This window comes from Coloeus monedula (genome assembly GCF_965178545.1).
Source record: "Coloeus monedula genome assembly, chromosome: Z".
NCBI lineage: Eukaryota > Metazoa > Chordata > Aves > Passeriformes > Corvidae > Coloeus > Coloeus monedula.
In genome coordinates, this window is record NC_138822.1 from 62,844,448 (window position 1) to 62,861,420 (window position 16,973).

Genomic DNA, 16,973 nt, shown 5'->3' on the forward strand with positions numbered 1-16,973 from the left:
TGGGAGAAGAGACTGATGCTCCCCAGCTACATTTTCCATTCAAGCGGTTGTAGAGAATGATAAGGTCACTCCTGAGCCTTCTTTTCTCCAGGCTTGTTCAGCCCCTTCTCATAAGATTTGTACTCCATACCCTTCAACAACTTCACCACCTCAATGTCCTTGCAGTGAGGGCCCAGATCTGGACACAGTACTCAAGGTATGCCCTCACCAGTGCAAACATATGATGCTGTTCCATGAGAAGAAACTTTAAAGCCACTCCAGCTCTCTAGTTTTAGGAGTGAAAAAAATCATAATCAGTCATCCAGCAGTAAGATTTAAATGCCCACATCACTTGCACATAACCATATTTATGGATCTGTTTTTGTTTTACTGCCTAAGGTTCATCATTTTAATTTTATAATTGATGAAGAGACAGAAGGTGATAAGTACAGATGGATTTTGGTCAGTAAATATAGAGGGATACATACCATTTCTGCAACAGAAGATATCATACGTACTTAAAGGAAGAAGAGTTTTCAGTTCAAAGACAAATGCAAAAGTTTCAATATATAAATTTCATTTCCTGTTTACAAAATACATTTGTGTTTGCCGTATTCTTATATGCCTAATGTCAGGTACTACCATCTTCCTTGGAATGGGGTTTTTCATTTAAAGTAAGATTGTTTCACTGTGGACGATTCTGAAACCTAGACAAATACTACAGTCATTCTCCTTTGGCAAAGTGACCTCTCAGTGCTGTGCTTTTAAAAATGCAATTGTAGAGGTTGTGTTCCTTGGTGTGGAAGAAGTAATACACCCAAATTTCCTCTGCATTACAGTTAAGAATTTTGCAAAACTTACACCCATGGCAATTCTATTAAGTTTTTAGCAAATCTCATGTCAGTCATCAGAAAGAACAGAATAAGGATGAAGGATCAATGGTAAGAGAAAACCAAAGTTTTGTGAATTTGCTGTAAGGTTTTTTTCACATTTAGGGAGTTAAACTGTAAGGGATCGTTCTGAAAATCTTTTAATTAATTGTTAGTTTAAATTCAATATTTTTCAGAATGTCCTTCATATTTTTGGTGCTAACTCAGATGTAAAAAGATCCAAAGGAATGATAAGCAGCTAGTAATACAAATTATGTAATCTGCAATAGACTTTTTATTGGCACAACTCTTCAGGATTTTCTGTGTGTGGAAAAGCCACAGAGTACTTTTCAGAACACAGTAAATCAGTCCAAGCTAAAATTTCTTAGCACCTCATGCCATCAGAAATGCTGCGATAAAACTACTCATTTTTAGAAGAAAAATATTTTTTTTGTACTTGGATTATGAAGAATTTGACCCTGTAGTGACTCATAACAAAAAGATTCCTCGAAAATTACTTGTGAGAAATAAAAGCTTAGTATGAAGTTGAGTAAAGAAGAGCTATAGGCTTGCAATGTGATGCAGTCAGAAATAAATACAAACACAGTACCAGTGGGTATTGGAAGTACCTCCACCAGAAATTGAATACTGTTACAGTCAGACCCGTCTACTTGTCACTTGTGTTGGAGTACTACATCCAGGTCCGGGGCCCTGTGGGATGATGGCCAAAGATCCAGCAAGGGCCTGGGCTTCCTGCCTATGGCCTCCACTGTGTACCTGTTGCATTATCTTTGCAGATGGAGAGCTGCATAGCGCACATCAAGAAAGGATGAGTTGGCTGAAGGAGAAGGTCCTGTGGAGATAGGATGGGCAATGGCTCTGATGAACAGCACAAAATGCAACAAAGTCATTTGACTGGAACTTTGAAGGGCACTGTAGCTGAAAATGTAACTTTTAGAATCATAGAGTCATAGAACACCTTAGGCTGGAAAAGACCTCCGAGATCATCCAGACCCACCTTTGACTGATCATCACCATGCCAAATAAACCATAACACTAAGTGCCATGTCTAGCTGTTTCTTGAGTAATTCCAGGGATGGTGACTCCAGCACTTCCATGGACAGTTTATTCAAGTGCTTGACAATCCACTCAGTGAAGAAATTCTTCCTGATGTCCAACCTGAACTTTTCATGGTGCAGCTTGAGGCCATTTTCTCTTGTCCTGATTAAGGGTCATTTTCATATTAAAACACACATTCTGCATATACTAATAAGTATAATGAAGTACACACTACCATGCATAGGACCGTATTACTCAAACTGTCTGCTTAGATCATGCTATATGTAACAGAGAAGGAGAGGATAAGATTGGGTTGCATGTAAGGAAGGTAAGAATTTCACCTAAGTTAGAAGAAAGACCCAAAATTGCCTTGCAGGCAGCTGAATGGCTACCTTCCTCTCTCTCCTCCCAAGGAGAAACACCTTCTTGATAATCTTCTGAGCAGGATGGTTGTGGCTACACCCAGGTGTCCTGGGGTGATGTTACGAAGCCTCTTTATTCCTTAACTGTCCGCTCAATGCCCAAGGATGCTGTTTCTCTAAGATGGACCCGGGGGCCGGGGCCACAGGGCCTGGGGGTGGGGCAGTTGAGGGTTCAACAGCCGGGCCCAACGGCTCGGGACTTCAAGGTCGCGGCGGGGCTGGGGAGGGAGTGCGTGGGGAGCGCTGGGCTGTTTTTTCAGTTTCTGTTGTGTTCCAGCTAGCTGGAAAAAAGGTTCTGTTGGTTTTTCTTGTTTTTTTTCCTTTCCCTTGCCTCATTACCTCCCTTCCCTCCTTGCTGGTCCGGGGAGCCTGTGGGTGGCCCCAGCGGGCCTGCGGGGTGGCCCCAGCTGGTCCAAGCCTGGGTGTCTGATCCCTCTCCGGGAATTTGTTGTATTTTAAGTGGTTTTTTTTTCCCTGTTCTGTCCTGTTTTGTTTGTGTGTTAATAAACAGTTTGGTTTCTTTTTCCCACTTTCACTCCTTGTGACCCATTTGTCTTACTGGTGGAGGACAAGGGGAGGCCCTTTCCTCCTGAAGTTTTGTCTCCAAAATCGAGACATAAATTTGGCGCCCCATTTTCAGGGGCACGTGAAAGTGGAAAAAAGCCCCGAACATTTTGGTTTGAAGCATTTGGTATTGAGGTACAGCAGTAAGACCATGCTGTTTGATTTAATAATTTTTCTGTGGAATCGAGCCATAAGTACATGTCCACAGCTATGGGCAGTCGGGCCCCTGGCTTACACTTTTTATAAGTCAGGAATTAAAATCAGGACTGCCATTTTGATATGCCTGGTGTTAGTGATCTTTCAGAGTTTGACAGAAGTAATGGAAACCATTGAGAATGTGTATGTCATGTTGTTTTTCCATTCTGACCTTGGTAGTTTCCTTTTGGAATGTATTAGCAATTACACCCAGTTTGTTAGGGGAGAAGCAGGGGATGATAATTCCCAGCCCTTCATCTCCTTCTTCCCCTTCAGATCTGGTATGTCACCTTTTGAAAGTGTCCAGTTTCCCCTGGATGTCAAAGATACCATTTTCTTACTACATTATCTAGCAGGGTTTCTCTATGTAGTCTCCAGCTTGTCTAAAACAAGGGCTGAGATTTCCAGAGGGGTTGCCCAGACACCTGCCCCAGTTGTGGAAAATCCTAAGTGGTGCGGGTTATGGGAGGACATAGGCCAGACCCTGAAGCAGTTTTCTGACCTGGTAGCCTGGAACTTTCCCCTGAACAAATTCAGAATCCAGCTTAGGTGGGGAAGCATCTGAAGGAAAACTGCAATAACAACACTGATGGAAAGGAAAAGCTCATTGTCATGTGCTGGGTCCTGGCTAATGCTTACTGCACGCTGCTGGATACTGTAGGGCAGAAGATACAGCCCGAGGGGCAGGAGAATAAGCCAGCAGACACCCCAATCGCTGCAGCTAAAGCAGATGGGGAGCCTAAACCAATAACAATTGCCCCTGTCCAGAGAAAGAAACACAGAGCCAAATCCATTCTCCCAGTGGATGATGATGGGCAGCCAAGACCTTCACAGCCAGCAGAGGAATTGGAACCCGAAGTCATTACCGAGCCCCCATCCACAGAAAGCCTTTGTAGCCTGACAAAGGATTACACCCGATGGCCTGATGAAATTATATTAAGTTGGATGGTCCGAATCTGGGACCCTGCAGGCGATGGTACAATTCTGGATGGCACTGAAGCAAGGCATTTGGGATCCCTGTCATGTGATTTAAGTATTGGCCAAGGGATGACAAGGGGGCCTGAAACTCTCAGCCTCTGGTCACAGCTTTTAAGAAGTGTGAACGAAAGATACCTGTGCCGAGAAGATCTCCAGCTGCAGCTAAACCGCTGGAAAACCATGGAACAAGGGATTTAATGCCTGAGAGAACTGGCAGTGATAGAGATCATATTCTCAGATGACCAAGCAATTAGGAGCCCTGACATGGTAAAATGCACACCGGTGATGTGGCTGAAACTTGCTCAACACACGCCACCAGAATACGCTCCTGCTTTAGCAATGATGACATGGAACGCGGGGATGAGACAGTGAGTTCTATGGTGAGGAGGCTCTAAGCGTATGCAGGCACTCTGCACGGCCCAACACAAGCAAGAATTGCAGCTGTGGAAAAGAGTCTGTCAGAGACCATACAGAAGATGGAAGATAGGATGGACAAGACTCATCAGAAACTCAGGAAGGAGCTGAAAGAGGGCTTTCTCCAAATCACATCAGTGCAGACCAGAGGCCCTGTCACCAGAAGCAGACGTCCCACGGCTAGGGAGAGAGGGTACACACCAAGAGCTGAACTGTGGTTCTTCCTGTGTGACAGTGGGGAAGATTTAGTGGCGGGGGGGGTGCGTCCCGGGTGCAGGAGAGCCAGCCTGAGACACGATACGAACACCGATACGATTTGAGCATCGTGCTCCCCTTTTATTGTTTACCTTCACCAAGTTATACTTTTTCAAAGTTCACGCCCCTTTCCCATGAGAAAGCCTCTAAGCAGCGGGGGAGCTGACCAGTGTATACCTTTTGCCAAGGCTGTTCAAGGCTGCCAGCTAGCAGGTGCCTTGCAAGCCTATCTTCAGCCTGAGGCCCCGTCAGGGGTACTTCTGCAACAGCCCTGGGATGCCCAAGCTCTCCTGGGGTATCCTATGCCCCCACTCCACAAGGAATTCCTCTACAGGAAGACATGAGTAGGTGGGATGGAAAACCGACTTCTGTCCTGGCAGCATGGGTGCGTGAAATGAAGGATGGTAATGCTGAGAGAGGGAGTTCCACCAGAAGGGAAGTAGCTAGAGTTTTGAAGGAAAACCAGGACTAGAGGGGCCCTGCCTCTAGCCAGGTAGAGGCCAGGGAAAATCGTGTCTTTTGGACAGTGTGGGTTCGATGGCCTGGCACATCAGAACCACAAAAATAGAAAGCCTTGGTTGACATGGGTGCACAGTGCACCTTGATTCCATCGAGATACGTGGGGGCAGAACCGGTTTCTATTCCTGGAGTGACGGGGGATCGCAGCAGTTGACCCTGCCTGAAGCCGATGTGAGCCTAACTGGACAAGAGTGGAAGAAACATCCTATTGTGACTGACCCAGGGGCCCTGTGTATTCTGGGCATAGACTTTCTCCAGAGTGGGTATTTAAAAGACCCGGAGGGACTCAGGTGGGCCTTTGGAATAGCTGCTGTGGAGGCAGAGGGCATTCGGCAATTGAACACCCTGCCTGGACTATCTGAGAATCCTTCTGCAGTTGGGCTCCTGAAGGGAGAAGAGCAGTGAGTGCCAATTGCCACCTCGACAGTGCATCACCGGCAGTACCAGACAAATAGAGACGCTGTGATTCCCATCCACACAATTGAACGGCTGAGGCCAACAGCTCAGGGGCTCTGGCGTTCGGCGGGGCTCGGGAGGGAGTGCGTCAGGAGCGCTGTGCCGCTCTTTGGGTTTCTTTTGTGTTCCGGCTAGCGGGAAAAAAGTAATGTTGGTTTGTCTTGGTTTTTTCTTTTCCCTTCCCCTTGCCTCACTGCCTCCCTTCAGTTCTTGCCGGTCTGGGGAGCCTGCGGGTGGCCCTGGCGGGCCCGTGGGGTGGCCCTGGCTGGTCCCAGCCCAAGTGTCTGTTCCCTCTCCAGGAATTTGTTGTATTTTGAGGGTTTTTTTTTCCTTGTTCTATCCTGTATTGTTTGTGTGTTAATAATCAGTTTGATTTTTTTCCACTTCTACTTGCTGTAACACACTTGTCTTACTGGTGGAGGAAAAGGGGAGGCCCTTTTCCCTTCAGAGGAGACATTCATTCTGGAGTGTTTCCTCCTGAAGTTTTGTCTCCAAAACCGAGACACCAGTTTAGCACAGTAGTATTAGAGCTCTATTGCAGCTAGTGTATTCAGCAATGACAGTGCTGAATCTGTATGTCTGTTGCTTCAATAAACCACACTATTTGTGAACCTGTGAATGCAAAGTTCTTACTGATTGTGACTGGACTCGAAGTGTTGGACTGGTTAATGGCACCATTTGTGAATCTGTGATACCACAAGTTCTTATTGAACATGACGAGACTTCTAGTGCCAAATGGGTTATAATCAGAGACTAAGCCTAGCCACACCCAGCCTCTCTGATCTCTGAGGACCAGGTGGAATGCAACGGGGTTTATTTCCTGGTAAAATTGCCTAATCTTAATGCAACAGGGCCTCAACATACAAAGGAAATGGACTCGTTGAAGTAAGTCCAGAGGAGAGCATGAAGATAATCAGAAGGATGGAGACCTCTCCTGTGAAGACTGAGGGATTGGGGTTTATTCAGACTGCAAAAGACAAGACTTTGGGGACACATTTCAGCAGCCTTTTTAAAGGAGGTCTACAAGAAAGCTGAAGAGGGAAATTTTAAAAGGGAGTGTAGTGAAAGGATAAGGGTTAATGGCAGGTTTAGATTAGATATTAGGAAGAACTTCTTCATTGTGAGAATGGCAAGAATAAATTCTTCATTGTGAGAATGTCAAGGCACTGGAGCAAGTTGTCGAGAGAAGTTGTGAACGCCCCATCCCTGGAAGTGTTCAAGGCCAGGTTGGATGGGGCTTTGAGCAACCTCGTCTGATAGAAGGTATTCCTGCCCAAGGCAGGGGGGTTGGAACTAGGTAGTCTTTGTCCCTTCCAGCCGACATCTTTCTGTAATTCTATGATGAAACATCTTTTGTACAATTAATTTCAAACTTGGATGCTGTATTTAGGAAAGGTTAGTTTGGACTATAATGGGAGAGGAATGGAGGGGAAAGAAGGGATTATAGGTTGCAAGACACTAGAAGAGACTGGTTTGATTTTCATTGTAAAACACAAACTATGAAAGAATATTATCATTTTCTGGAGCAAGGAGGAAGAAGAGTTATATATAACAGCAGATTGTGCTGGCAGAAACCCAAGCATACCCATGGCGCACAGCTGTTAAATTAAAGAGTCTTTTTAAACAGAACAAAGGAGCAAATCACCTCAAACTGGTACAGACTACTGTGCATGCCGTTAGAGAAGTTTGGGCTTCACCACTTAGGAGGTCATTTCCAGCATGGCTTGCTATGAAGGTTAAACAAGGAAATGGGAGTGATTTGGATTCTTTTTTCAGTGAAATCTGTTTCTTTTGGGAAATTCTAAATTACCAAACAAAAAGTTTCTCACTCTGGTTTGGAATTTCTTCTTACTTGAAACTTTCAACTCCTTTTTTTCTTCCCTCTCCTCAAGATTTCATTCTTCCCCTTGACGAGGGATAAACATTTTTTGCATGAAAGGAGAACTCTTTCTTTTAAGGCTTTGTTAGCAGCTATACTTACACATTGCCTGGCTGTACTAAGAGGCAGTGATTTACACCTCTATTCCATTTGCTTTTCAAGATTTTAATTCTGTTTCCCACTAAATACCTCACTTCTTTGTGAATCCTCTGTAACAGTAAATACACTTTCTCTGCTTTATTCTGATTCCAAGCCAAAACACATGGAAGAATCAGATCTCTATGTTATCAGGATTTGATCAGTGATGATAGGATATTCAATACTCAGACTTCAAAAAATATCTAAAATCAGAAGTACAGTAGCTGATAGACCTCACAGATTTGGAAATCTGTCCATGAAAAAGCATGATAGAATGACTACATGCATAGAAACTTTACAACACATGGGAACACTGTCCATCAGTAAAGTAGAAGTAATGCTGAAAGTTTTAACACTAAAAGCCTTTTTTTGGGGATGCAGAAAGTGTGGTTTAGTTCAGGTGATCTGACTCTTTTTTCTTTCTTGTTTTAAAAGAAATTTTAATCCATTTTAATTTGAGAGACTAAAGAGTTCTTCAAGTTGTGCTAAGTGGGGTAGCCTGCATGACAGATCCAATCCAGATTTCAGAAGTGCTGGAGATGTCTGCAGTCCAAACATTTGAGCTGGCAGATAGCTGCTGACACTAGAAGCCCTAGATTTCTGCATTTTGGCTCTGAGTTAAGAGACTCTAGGCCCTGAAATTCCTAGTTGCAAGGAAGCTCTGCTGGCCATCCAGCTTCCCTGCAGGGCCACTCCCCCTGCACATGCTGGATCCTGTCAGAGACAGCCCATGTCTTCAGGATCTGACTGGATGTGCTGACAGGAGGTTCTTTGAAAATCTGAATTGTTTGAAAATCCTATTTCTGAAATATATCCAATTATATTTCTGTGAAATGTTTTGGATAGGGACCATTCCTGATCACAGTTCATAAGAAAGTTCTCCACCTGACTGGAGAATGGAAAGACATCAGGTGATCCTGAGGAACAGCCTCAAACAATAACATGTTACACGAGCTGCATAAACTGTAGTTTGCTTCCCTTCCTCTCTATATTCATTCCATCCATCCATCCATTCCACTGCCAACACAAAATCCAAAGACATCTTCTTCTGCCCTCATCAGAACTCCAGCTTTTCTTGTTGTAAAATACTTTCATGTGCATTACTCGGAGAAGTACATTGGGGAAGTTCTGATTTGCAGCCCTTTCTGGCATGTAGAGGTAATGTACTGAAAATGTGCTTAGTTGCCTAGTTGAGTTGGAGCTAAAGAAACTGAAATAACATCACCAATAGCTCTGTTAGATATCTTTTGTGGTAAAACATTGCTACCTTCTAAGTGTACGTTAAGACAGCCAGCAACAATTAGTTGAGCAGAAACAAGCAGTAAAATCAGACTGGGAGATGAGATACACTTAGAATTGCCCGCCCTCTTCTTTTTCCAGATTTGGATTAATTTTTAGCTGTTGTTTTTTATATTTTCCTACCCTTCAATTCTTTCTCCCATTTCAGCATGGGAAAAAATGTTGCAATATCTCAAAAACTCCTATGGAATGGAAGGATAAATGGAGAGCAGATATAATACAAATAATATTGTCCTTTCCTCTTCCTTTAGTTTGTCTTTCCCTGAGTTTCTTCTCAGTCTCATGAATAGAGCTAGACTTATTACAGTGTAAAGTGTCAGAGTTCACTGACTCAGACAGAAAGCATACATCCTCCTGCTACACGATGGAAATATCCTTTAAATATAGTTTCTCAACTAAATATCTGTGATTACAGCACATGTAGAGCTTGAAAAGCGTAAAAAGGAACGAAAATCTGGCAGCACATCTAAATATGTTGCTCTGTTCAGTGCCAGAATGGCAAATTTTAAAAGCCATCTCACCACATCCCGCATGTTTTTTGTTATAGCTGAAGTCTTTTGGTTAACGTAAATGACTGTGCAGCTATTGAAACTGGTGTACAGGAAACAAAAAATTAATTCATGATCTGAAAGAAGAGAAAGCTACTGCATTTTTTTCCTCTGACTAAACTGAAAGTTGTTGTTGTATTTACAATATGCAGCATTCTGGAGAGAGAAGGAGGTTTGTGTGGGACTGGCCTCCCAGAAAGATCAAGCAGCAATGGCAACAACAACAACTTCGTTGTTTAGTGGTTTTCAGATGCACATTCAAAGCCCTTACAGGAAGAGTACGTAAAAAACCTTTAAAGAAACACAGTCAAATACTAAATATAAAGCAGAAGTGAACATGTGGTTTAAAATAGACTAGGAAATGTTCCAAAGAGACACTGTTCAAGGCTCTTGAATGATGTTACGGAAGATATCTACAAGTTAGGGCTGAGAGTGGTCTAGCCAGTAGTACAAACACTGTAAGAGTATTTCTAAGAAAGATTTTTAGAAACTTTTTTTTTGTTTCGAATTTTGCATGACACAAAGTACTTCTGTACAGTGCTAGAGTATGATGTATTTGCTAATTAAATGCTCTTCCCAAAACTCATAATAGCCACATTGGCTACATTTACATTATTATAAACAGGGGCCAGGCAGCAAACAAGAGTGTTGGATTCCAGAGAGTTGAGACAGATTGACTACTGATTTGCTCTACTCTTTGCTCTACTTGACTGACCTTGTTTAAGATTAAGTTACCCTTGGTTCTAGGAATAAGTATCTTCAGGGAACATTCTCACCAAACCACAATGTAGGTGTTGCATCAGAGTTCACTCCTTCTGCAGTACGCAATCCTCCAAAGCAAACCTTTCAGGCTTTGCATATTCCCTTACATTCTTCCATACCTCCTTTCTACACTCTGGGGCATGCAGCCATTGCCCTGAGTTTCAGCCTCTAAAAACCCACTCTGGCGTAGCACATTCTTTACATGACCTCACACAGTCCCAGGCCCTCTTTCCAGAAACTTTGTTCACTGGGCCTCTTGTGTTTAGTTGCACTGAGGTACCATCTGAGCCAGGTGAAGGTCTGCAAAGCACAGTGTCCACCAGAAACATTTCCACACAATTCCTTTGGTTAAGAATATAAAAGCAGGAATATAAGTACATGCAAAGCAATCAGGGAGTGGTATTTCTTGTGCCCTAATACTTTGTCCTCAGGGATTTTCTGAGGTAGAGATTGTTTGTTTCTGTTCAATAGTTCCTACAACATGAAAACTTGCCCATGACTACAAGAAACTGAGCATGAACTTTATTTGCCTAAATATGTATAAATTACACTTCAGTACTATTTATACCCTTGCTAGGATTTGGGAAAGATTAAAAGAAAAAAAGAGAAGAGACTTTTTAACTGGTTGTTCAATGATAAGGCTGGAGAGTTTATTTTGAAGATATTTTCCACTGCCAGGAAGGCCACAGTTTTTTTATTTTCTTGACCTAAAAAATGTATTTCTTAAGTAGTCATTTGAGTTTAGCAGCAAAGGCTTTAGGAAGATAACCAAACTGACATGAGACTTGGACACTGAGAAGGACACAGAGCATCTGACCATAGGACCAGGATTCAGAGGTTTCATATGCAGCCTTATGCTTTTTTTTGCTATTTTTTCTTTTAGCAAGGATTCTTGAGGGCTTTTAAAAAGAATATCTTATCTTAACTGTATTAGATAACTTATGAAATATACCAATTTTTAAGGGTTTTTGTTGTTGGTTTGGTTTTTTTTAATTTGTAGAAACTGTCATTGCTTTCTTGCTTTAAATGTTAACACGGGCAAGAATGTTTCAATCAAGTTGAAGCCTGTTTATCATCTTTCTTGGCACTGCCTAAATCAAGGCAGTGCAATAAACTATCTGGAGAAATGCTGTTCTTAGTATTACTCTTGGATGCAGATGAAAAAGTTGAACTTATGAAAATATTTTGTGTTGATGGGTATAATCTTGGTCTAATCTAGCTATCTTAACAGATCAGGTCAATACTTAGGAAAAAAATATATAGATATATATATATATATTTTTTTTTTTTAAGGGCAAAAAGAATACATTACAGCAGTTCAGAAATAAAACAAGAACAAAAAAATTCCCGCTTCATTTTGGTTTGTCTTTCACAATCATTTTCCTGTTTCAGTCTGGATAATGCTTTCTCTCTTTGTGGCACACCCAGTCCAGCTGGTGTATATATTTCCCTATTTATAGCTCTGAAAGCACACACACTTAAATATTCTGTAAGTTATTATAACTCAAACAGAAGCTGTGGGTGAATATTGAAATTTTTGACTGTACCTTTATAAACTGTCTTATGCTGACAGTGTAACTATATGATGATCCCTTCTGGTTTTAAAATTCCTGACTAAATATGGATTTCTAGCAGACTATTCATAGGTGCCTTGAAGAAAAAAAGGTGTATTCTGCACACTTTTCCAGTGAAATACAGCTACCCTCAGAAGGTAAATTAAATCAGCTTAAAACAAACTGTAACCCCACAGAGTAGAACATTCCCACAGTTCAGTGCTGGTTACAAAATCAGTTTGACGCTCTTTGGGACTGATGCAAGAAATGGATGAAGAGATTTCTTTGAACCACGGGAAAGGTTTTGTTTGCATTATTTTTCCTTGCTGCATCCAGGTTTAGACTGGTTCTCATTTTATCTGTGCCCTGTTCCCCACCTTGACATGAGTACACACAAAGCGGGGGCTTCAAAGCTGACAGCACTGGGCTAACCCTGTTCTCGTTAAAAGCATTGGCAAAACTCCCAGTGGCTTCAACAGCAACAGGATTAGGCCAACTGTGAGTGCTTTGAAAAACTCACCCAAGGCAATACATCTAGCATTAATTCACAAAAAAAGAAAACCAAGCAGAAAAAGGAATGAAGAAAGGGAAAAGAAGAACCATCATTAAGTTGCTCAAAGGCCTTTAACAGAAAAATGACCCCGGTTACATGTTGTGGTGTAGAGTCTCTGTGGCTGGTACATGAGAGTTTGTGTTAGGACTATGCAGAGGGTGAGGATCCCTGTCCTGGCCACTATGTTCAGAAATTGCTGGTAATCCTGCTGTTTAAATGGTACAAGAGCAAGGAGAGCTTCTGATTCACCCAGCCGCAGAACTGCACTGGATTGGGCCAGCACATGTGTCATCCTTTCCTCTGCAAAGCATGGGCTGCTCCAACCTACAGTCTCTTGGGGCACTTTGCTGTCATTTATTTGACATATCTGCATCCACTTGTTCTCAACTCATCTGACATGCCTTGTAGTGCCAAAGGGGGGGCCTACAAGAAAGCCAGAGAGGATCTTTTCACACAAGCATGTAGTGATAGGACAGGGGAGAATAGCTTCAAACTGAAGGTGGGTTGGTTTAGATTACATATTAGGAAGAAATTCTTCACTGGGAGGTGGAGTGTGAGACACTTGAACAGGTTGCCCAGAGAAGTTTGGATGCCCCATGTTTTGAAGTGTTCAAGGCCAGATTGGATGGAGCTCTGAGCAAGCAGGTCTAGTGGGAAGGTTTGCCCATGGTGGGTGGGTTGGAAGTAGATCGTCTTTAAGGTCCTTTCCAACTCAAATGATTCTATGATTTACATAATCTTCTTTACCACTCTTTTACCTGTGCCTGTCTTTGAATTACCTCCCCTATGTTGGTGCTCTTCTGGCACAGAGATAAATTAGATAGCTGTTTACCTACCATAATGGAAGGCACATAGGAAACCATTCAAATAGCTTCTGACATTTCAGTTTCAGGTCATTTGCACTTCATGTATGAGTTGGAATCCCCCTCATTTTATTTCATGCATACCAAAACACGGAATTATAAAATAAAAATTGTAAATAAGTTGTTTTGTGATTTGGTGTGTGGGGTTTTTTGTTTGGTTTTGTTTGGTTTGATTTTTGGGGGGTTTTTGGGAGGGGTTTTCTTTGGGTTTTTTTTGTGTGGGTTTTTTCTTCTGTTTGCTGTTTGTTTGTGGATTGGGTTGGGGGGGGGAGAGAGGGTTGGGGTTTTTTTCTTTGTTTTCTTTTCAGTAGAGGCATGAACCTTGGAAAAATGGGACCAAAAAATGCAGTGGCAAAATAATTTGGGTATGAATCCAGTAGGACTGGATTTTTGTCATCATTGCACTGAGTACCAGAACCTCCACCTGAACTTCTTTTTCCTTTCACCCTTAATATCGCAGCAGGCTTTGCCATCCTCTGTGCTGCCACAAAGTGAGTAATGCTCAAAGCATTGACAACTTTTTCATGAAAGGTGACTTTGGAAGTTGTCCAGACTCTTCTCAACTCTCACAAATGGTCATGATTTCTCACTTTCACAAAGTGATTTTCCTCTCACAGATGCTGGTATAGATAGGTGGTATTTTCCCCTTCACTGTTCATGAACTCCTCAAGCTGCCCTGGAAAAGCAAAAAGGCTTTACATAGACCTACAGTGTACCATTATCATTGTGCAAGGATTTGTCCTTATTTTCAGAGGAGGAGAGCATTCATACCTCCTGCTGACATCTTAGAGGAAAAAAAGAATTTTACGTAACAAAGACGTTAGTATGTATCTTGTCTCAGATACCTAATTGTAATTTTTATTTCAACCAATGTTATTATGTTAATCCCAACAAATTTTATTTGCAAATTCTTCCATTCACCTTTTATGGTATGAGCTGGATCCAGGGTTTAAAACAGTAAAATAGAAGATTCTGGCATCCCTTTTTAGCCACCAAGACCTTCAGGTTTGCATTGCTATAGATTCAAAGCCTTATATTACTCTTCTGGCCTCGTATCAGCATCATTCTTGCAAGATTTCATGACCACAAGTTGAAGTAATGTACATTTTCAATGTGAAAGAAAATTCCTGATGCATGTTAAGCACAAACACACCGATAGAGTGTTTGGAAGAATACCATTAATTTATCTGAAAATGACCTAGGAGTTTCCTGCTCACACAAAAACTACAACTAGTGTTTTTGCCAAAGAAATGCTCCTAGCTAGAATTTTATATCTAGATCTGGGGAATTAATTGATTTGCAGGGCTCACTGGCAGATCTACAAGAATTCATTTCGCGTCAACCTGGAATGAAGTGTACAGCCAAATGAAAAGTAGGAAAAATAAGAATTTTTGATTGACAACAAGTTTTAGGTTTTGGGAGGGATTACTTGTTTCCTTGTTCACTCTTTCATAAAACTGAAGTTGATTTCCAAATGCTGTGAACTAAAAATAAAATCTCAAAACTAAAATGCTGACATTTTTCCAATTTTGAGACTTTTTTCCTTAAGCAGCTTACAATAAAAAAAAAAAAAAAAAAAAAAAAAAAAAAAAAAAAAGGACAAAAATGAATCACTGTTATTCAGGAAAAATATTTTGGCCAAAAAAGTTTTATTAAACTCTGCATCCAATATCTTCCCACAGTGCTTCTCCACTTTTTAATACACAGTAGGAACATGCTGAAATGCTAAACTCAGTGCAAATTCAGTAAAACCATGCAAAAGAACAAGTCAGCACAGAAGACAATAGGAACTATGATGTTTAGTTTTTAGTTAAAGCTATTAAACTAGGTGATAGCTGTGTCCACATCAACCATTCAGAATTGCATTTTTTTTTCCTTTCTTTTAGTAAACCCTGGGATGCTTCTAATACATCTGCTTCTCCTTATGTTCAAAAGGTAATTGTGATCTTGGAGTGGGAAAAAGTAAATGTTGTTAGAACAGCAAATCACACATGATACAAAATAAATACATTGTCATTTTTGTATTTCCTTGATATTCACACATTTGTTATTTTTATATTTTCTTGATATCCACAGCTCATAATTTGTATTAGTGATTAATTTAAAAAGTAAAAGATGATCTTATTCCTTAAGTAAGTTAGATGGCATTATTCCGTCAATGATCATGACCTACTTGTTAAACCAAAGGAGCCTGAGATTTTAATGGCAGCTATCACACAAATATGCAAACAACAAATATCTGTAGGCTAACACAACAAGTACAAAAACAAAGAAGAATGCTGAAGAAAGAACTAGTTTGGGGAAGTTTTCATTTGTTCACAGACAAGTCACATGTGAAATACAAAGATAGTGTGTGAGGTGCTGCAGTGTGATGGTCACTTTTATGACAGCCCATGCATAGACACTATGAGTACAGAGACAGGCTGTTTTGGCAAGTGGTTCCTTAATTTGTAGGAATGCTAACATCAATGACAAGTTTTCCATAACCTTCACTGGTGTTCAGACTAGGCCTTAAGGTAGCAGCAGAAGCAGCTAGCAAATTTAACTTTACTGTCAACCCTACTTTGAAACAGAGGCTCATATCTAGCCATTGCTATGCCATGGCTTGTTACAGTGACAGTCAGAGTGCTTTCTGTATGCTGCACTTTTGCTTTCTGCAGTCTTTAATGAAGATCAGAGCATCCCACATGGTGGAATAAGACAGACTCTGAAAATCTGATGCTGGCAGTAGCCTGAAATAACTGCAGTAGCAAGAGTCTTGCTGGAAACCAGCAGCACAGTGTGCTACTGAGCACAGAAGTGATACCTGAACAGCAGGATAAATGGTGTGGACTGGAATGGCTGTTGCAGCTGGTATAAGTATATTTTCTTATACTCACTTATACTGGTGAGTATAAGAAAAGGCCAATGCATCAGAACTTGGTTTGTTTAATGATTTGGAAAAAATTCACAGGCCTGAAGAGTGGATGGAGTTTATTGTGACTTCGTTAAGTTTGGGTTTCCAAGGTACTGTTGATCATTTATTGGGGTAAAGCATTTCTTTTGAATGAAATGTAAATTTCCATTCAGAGATGTGAGTGAAATTAGGTGGTATTTTCTGCTGTTGCATTTGAATTGTAAAAGTAAAAGGTACGTAATCTTGGCAAAGACTAAGATGCACTGGACTCACTCATCTGGCATTTCCCATGAGATCTAAAGCTGACTTTTGGTTCTCCAGACATTCTAGAGTATGTCAATCCAGGAAAAACATATTTGAAATGGATCTTACATTCCTTTTCCAGGTCTGAACTTGTTTTTTTGCCAAAGTGGTTTGAAGTAGTCTCTTAGCCAGTACATATCTCAGGCCTTCACTTCTGAGCACAAAACATGTAATCAGAAACCCCTGAACTGACCTAGAGATAACATTCCACCCTGGGACACTGGCAGATAAAAGTGGGTGAGTTTGGATTTTCCTGATTCCGTACAAACAGCAAAAAAGCTGAAGCCTAAAATTTTTGAGCTCAGATTGAAGTATGTGGATTAAAGAGCAAGACTGATATCACGAAATAGACTATTGTTTTAATGATAGCTTAAAAAATACCCCAAACAGTCTGGAGGTCTGTGCCTTCCCTGCAGTTATGGAATGATCCCAGGAACATCCAAAAGAACAGTGTGATCTCCACATTCAT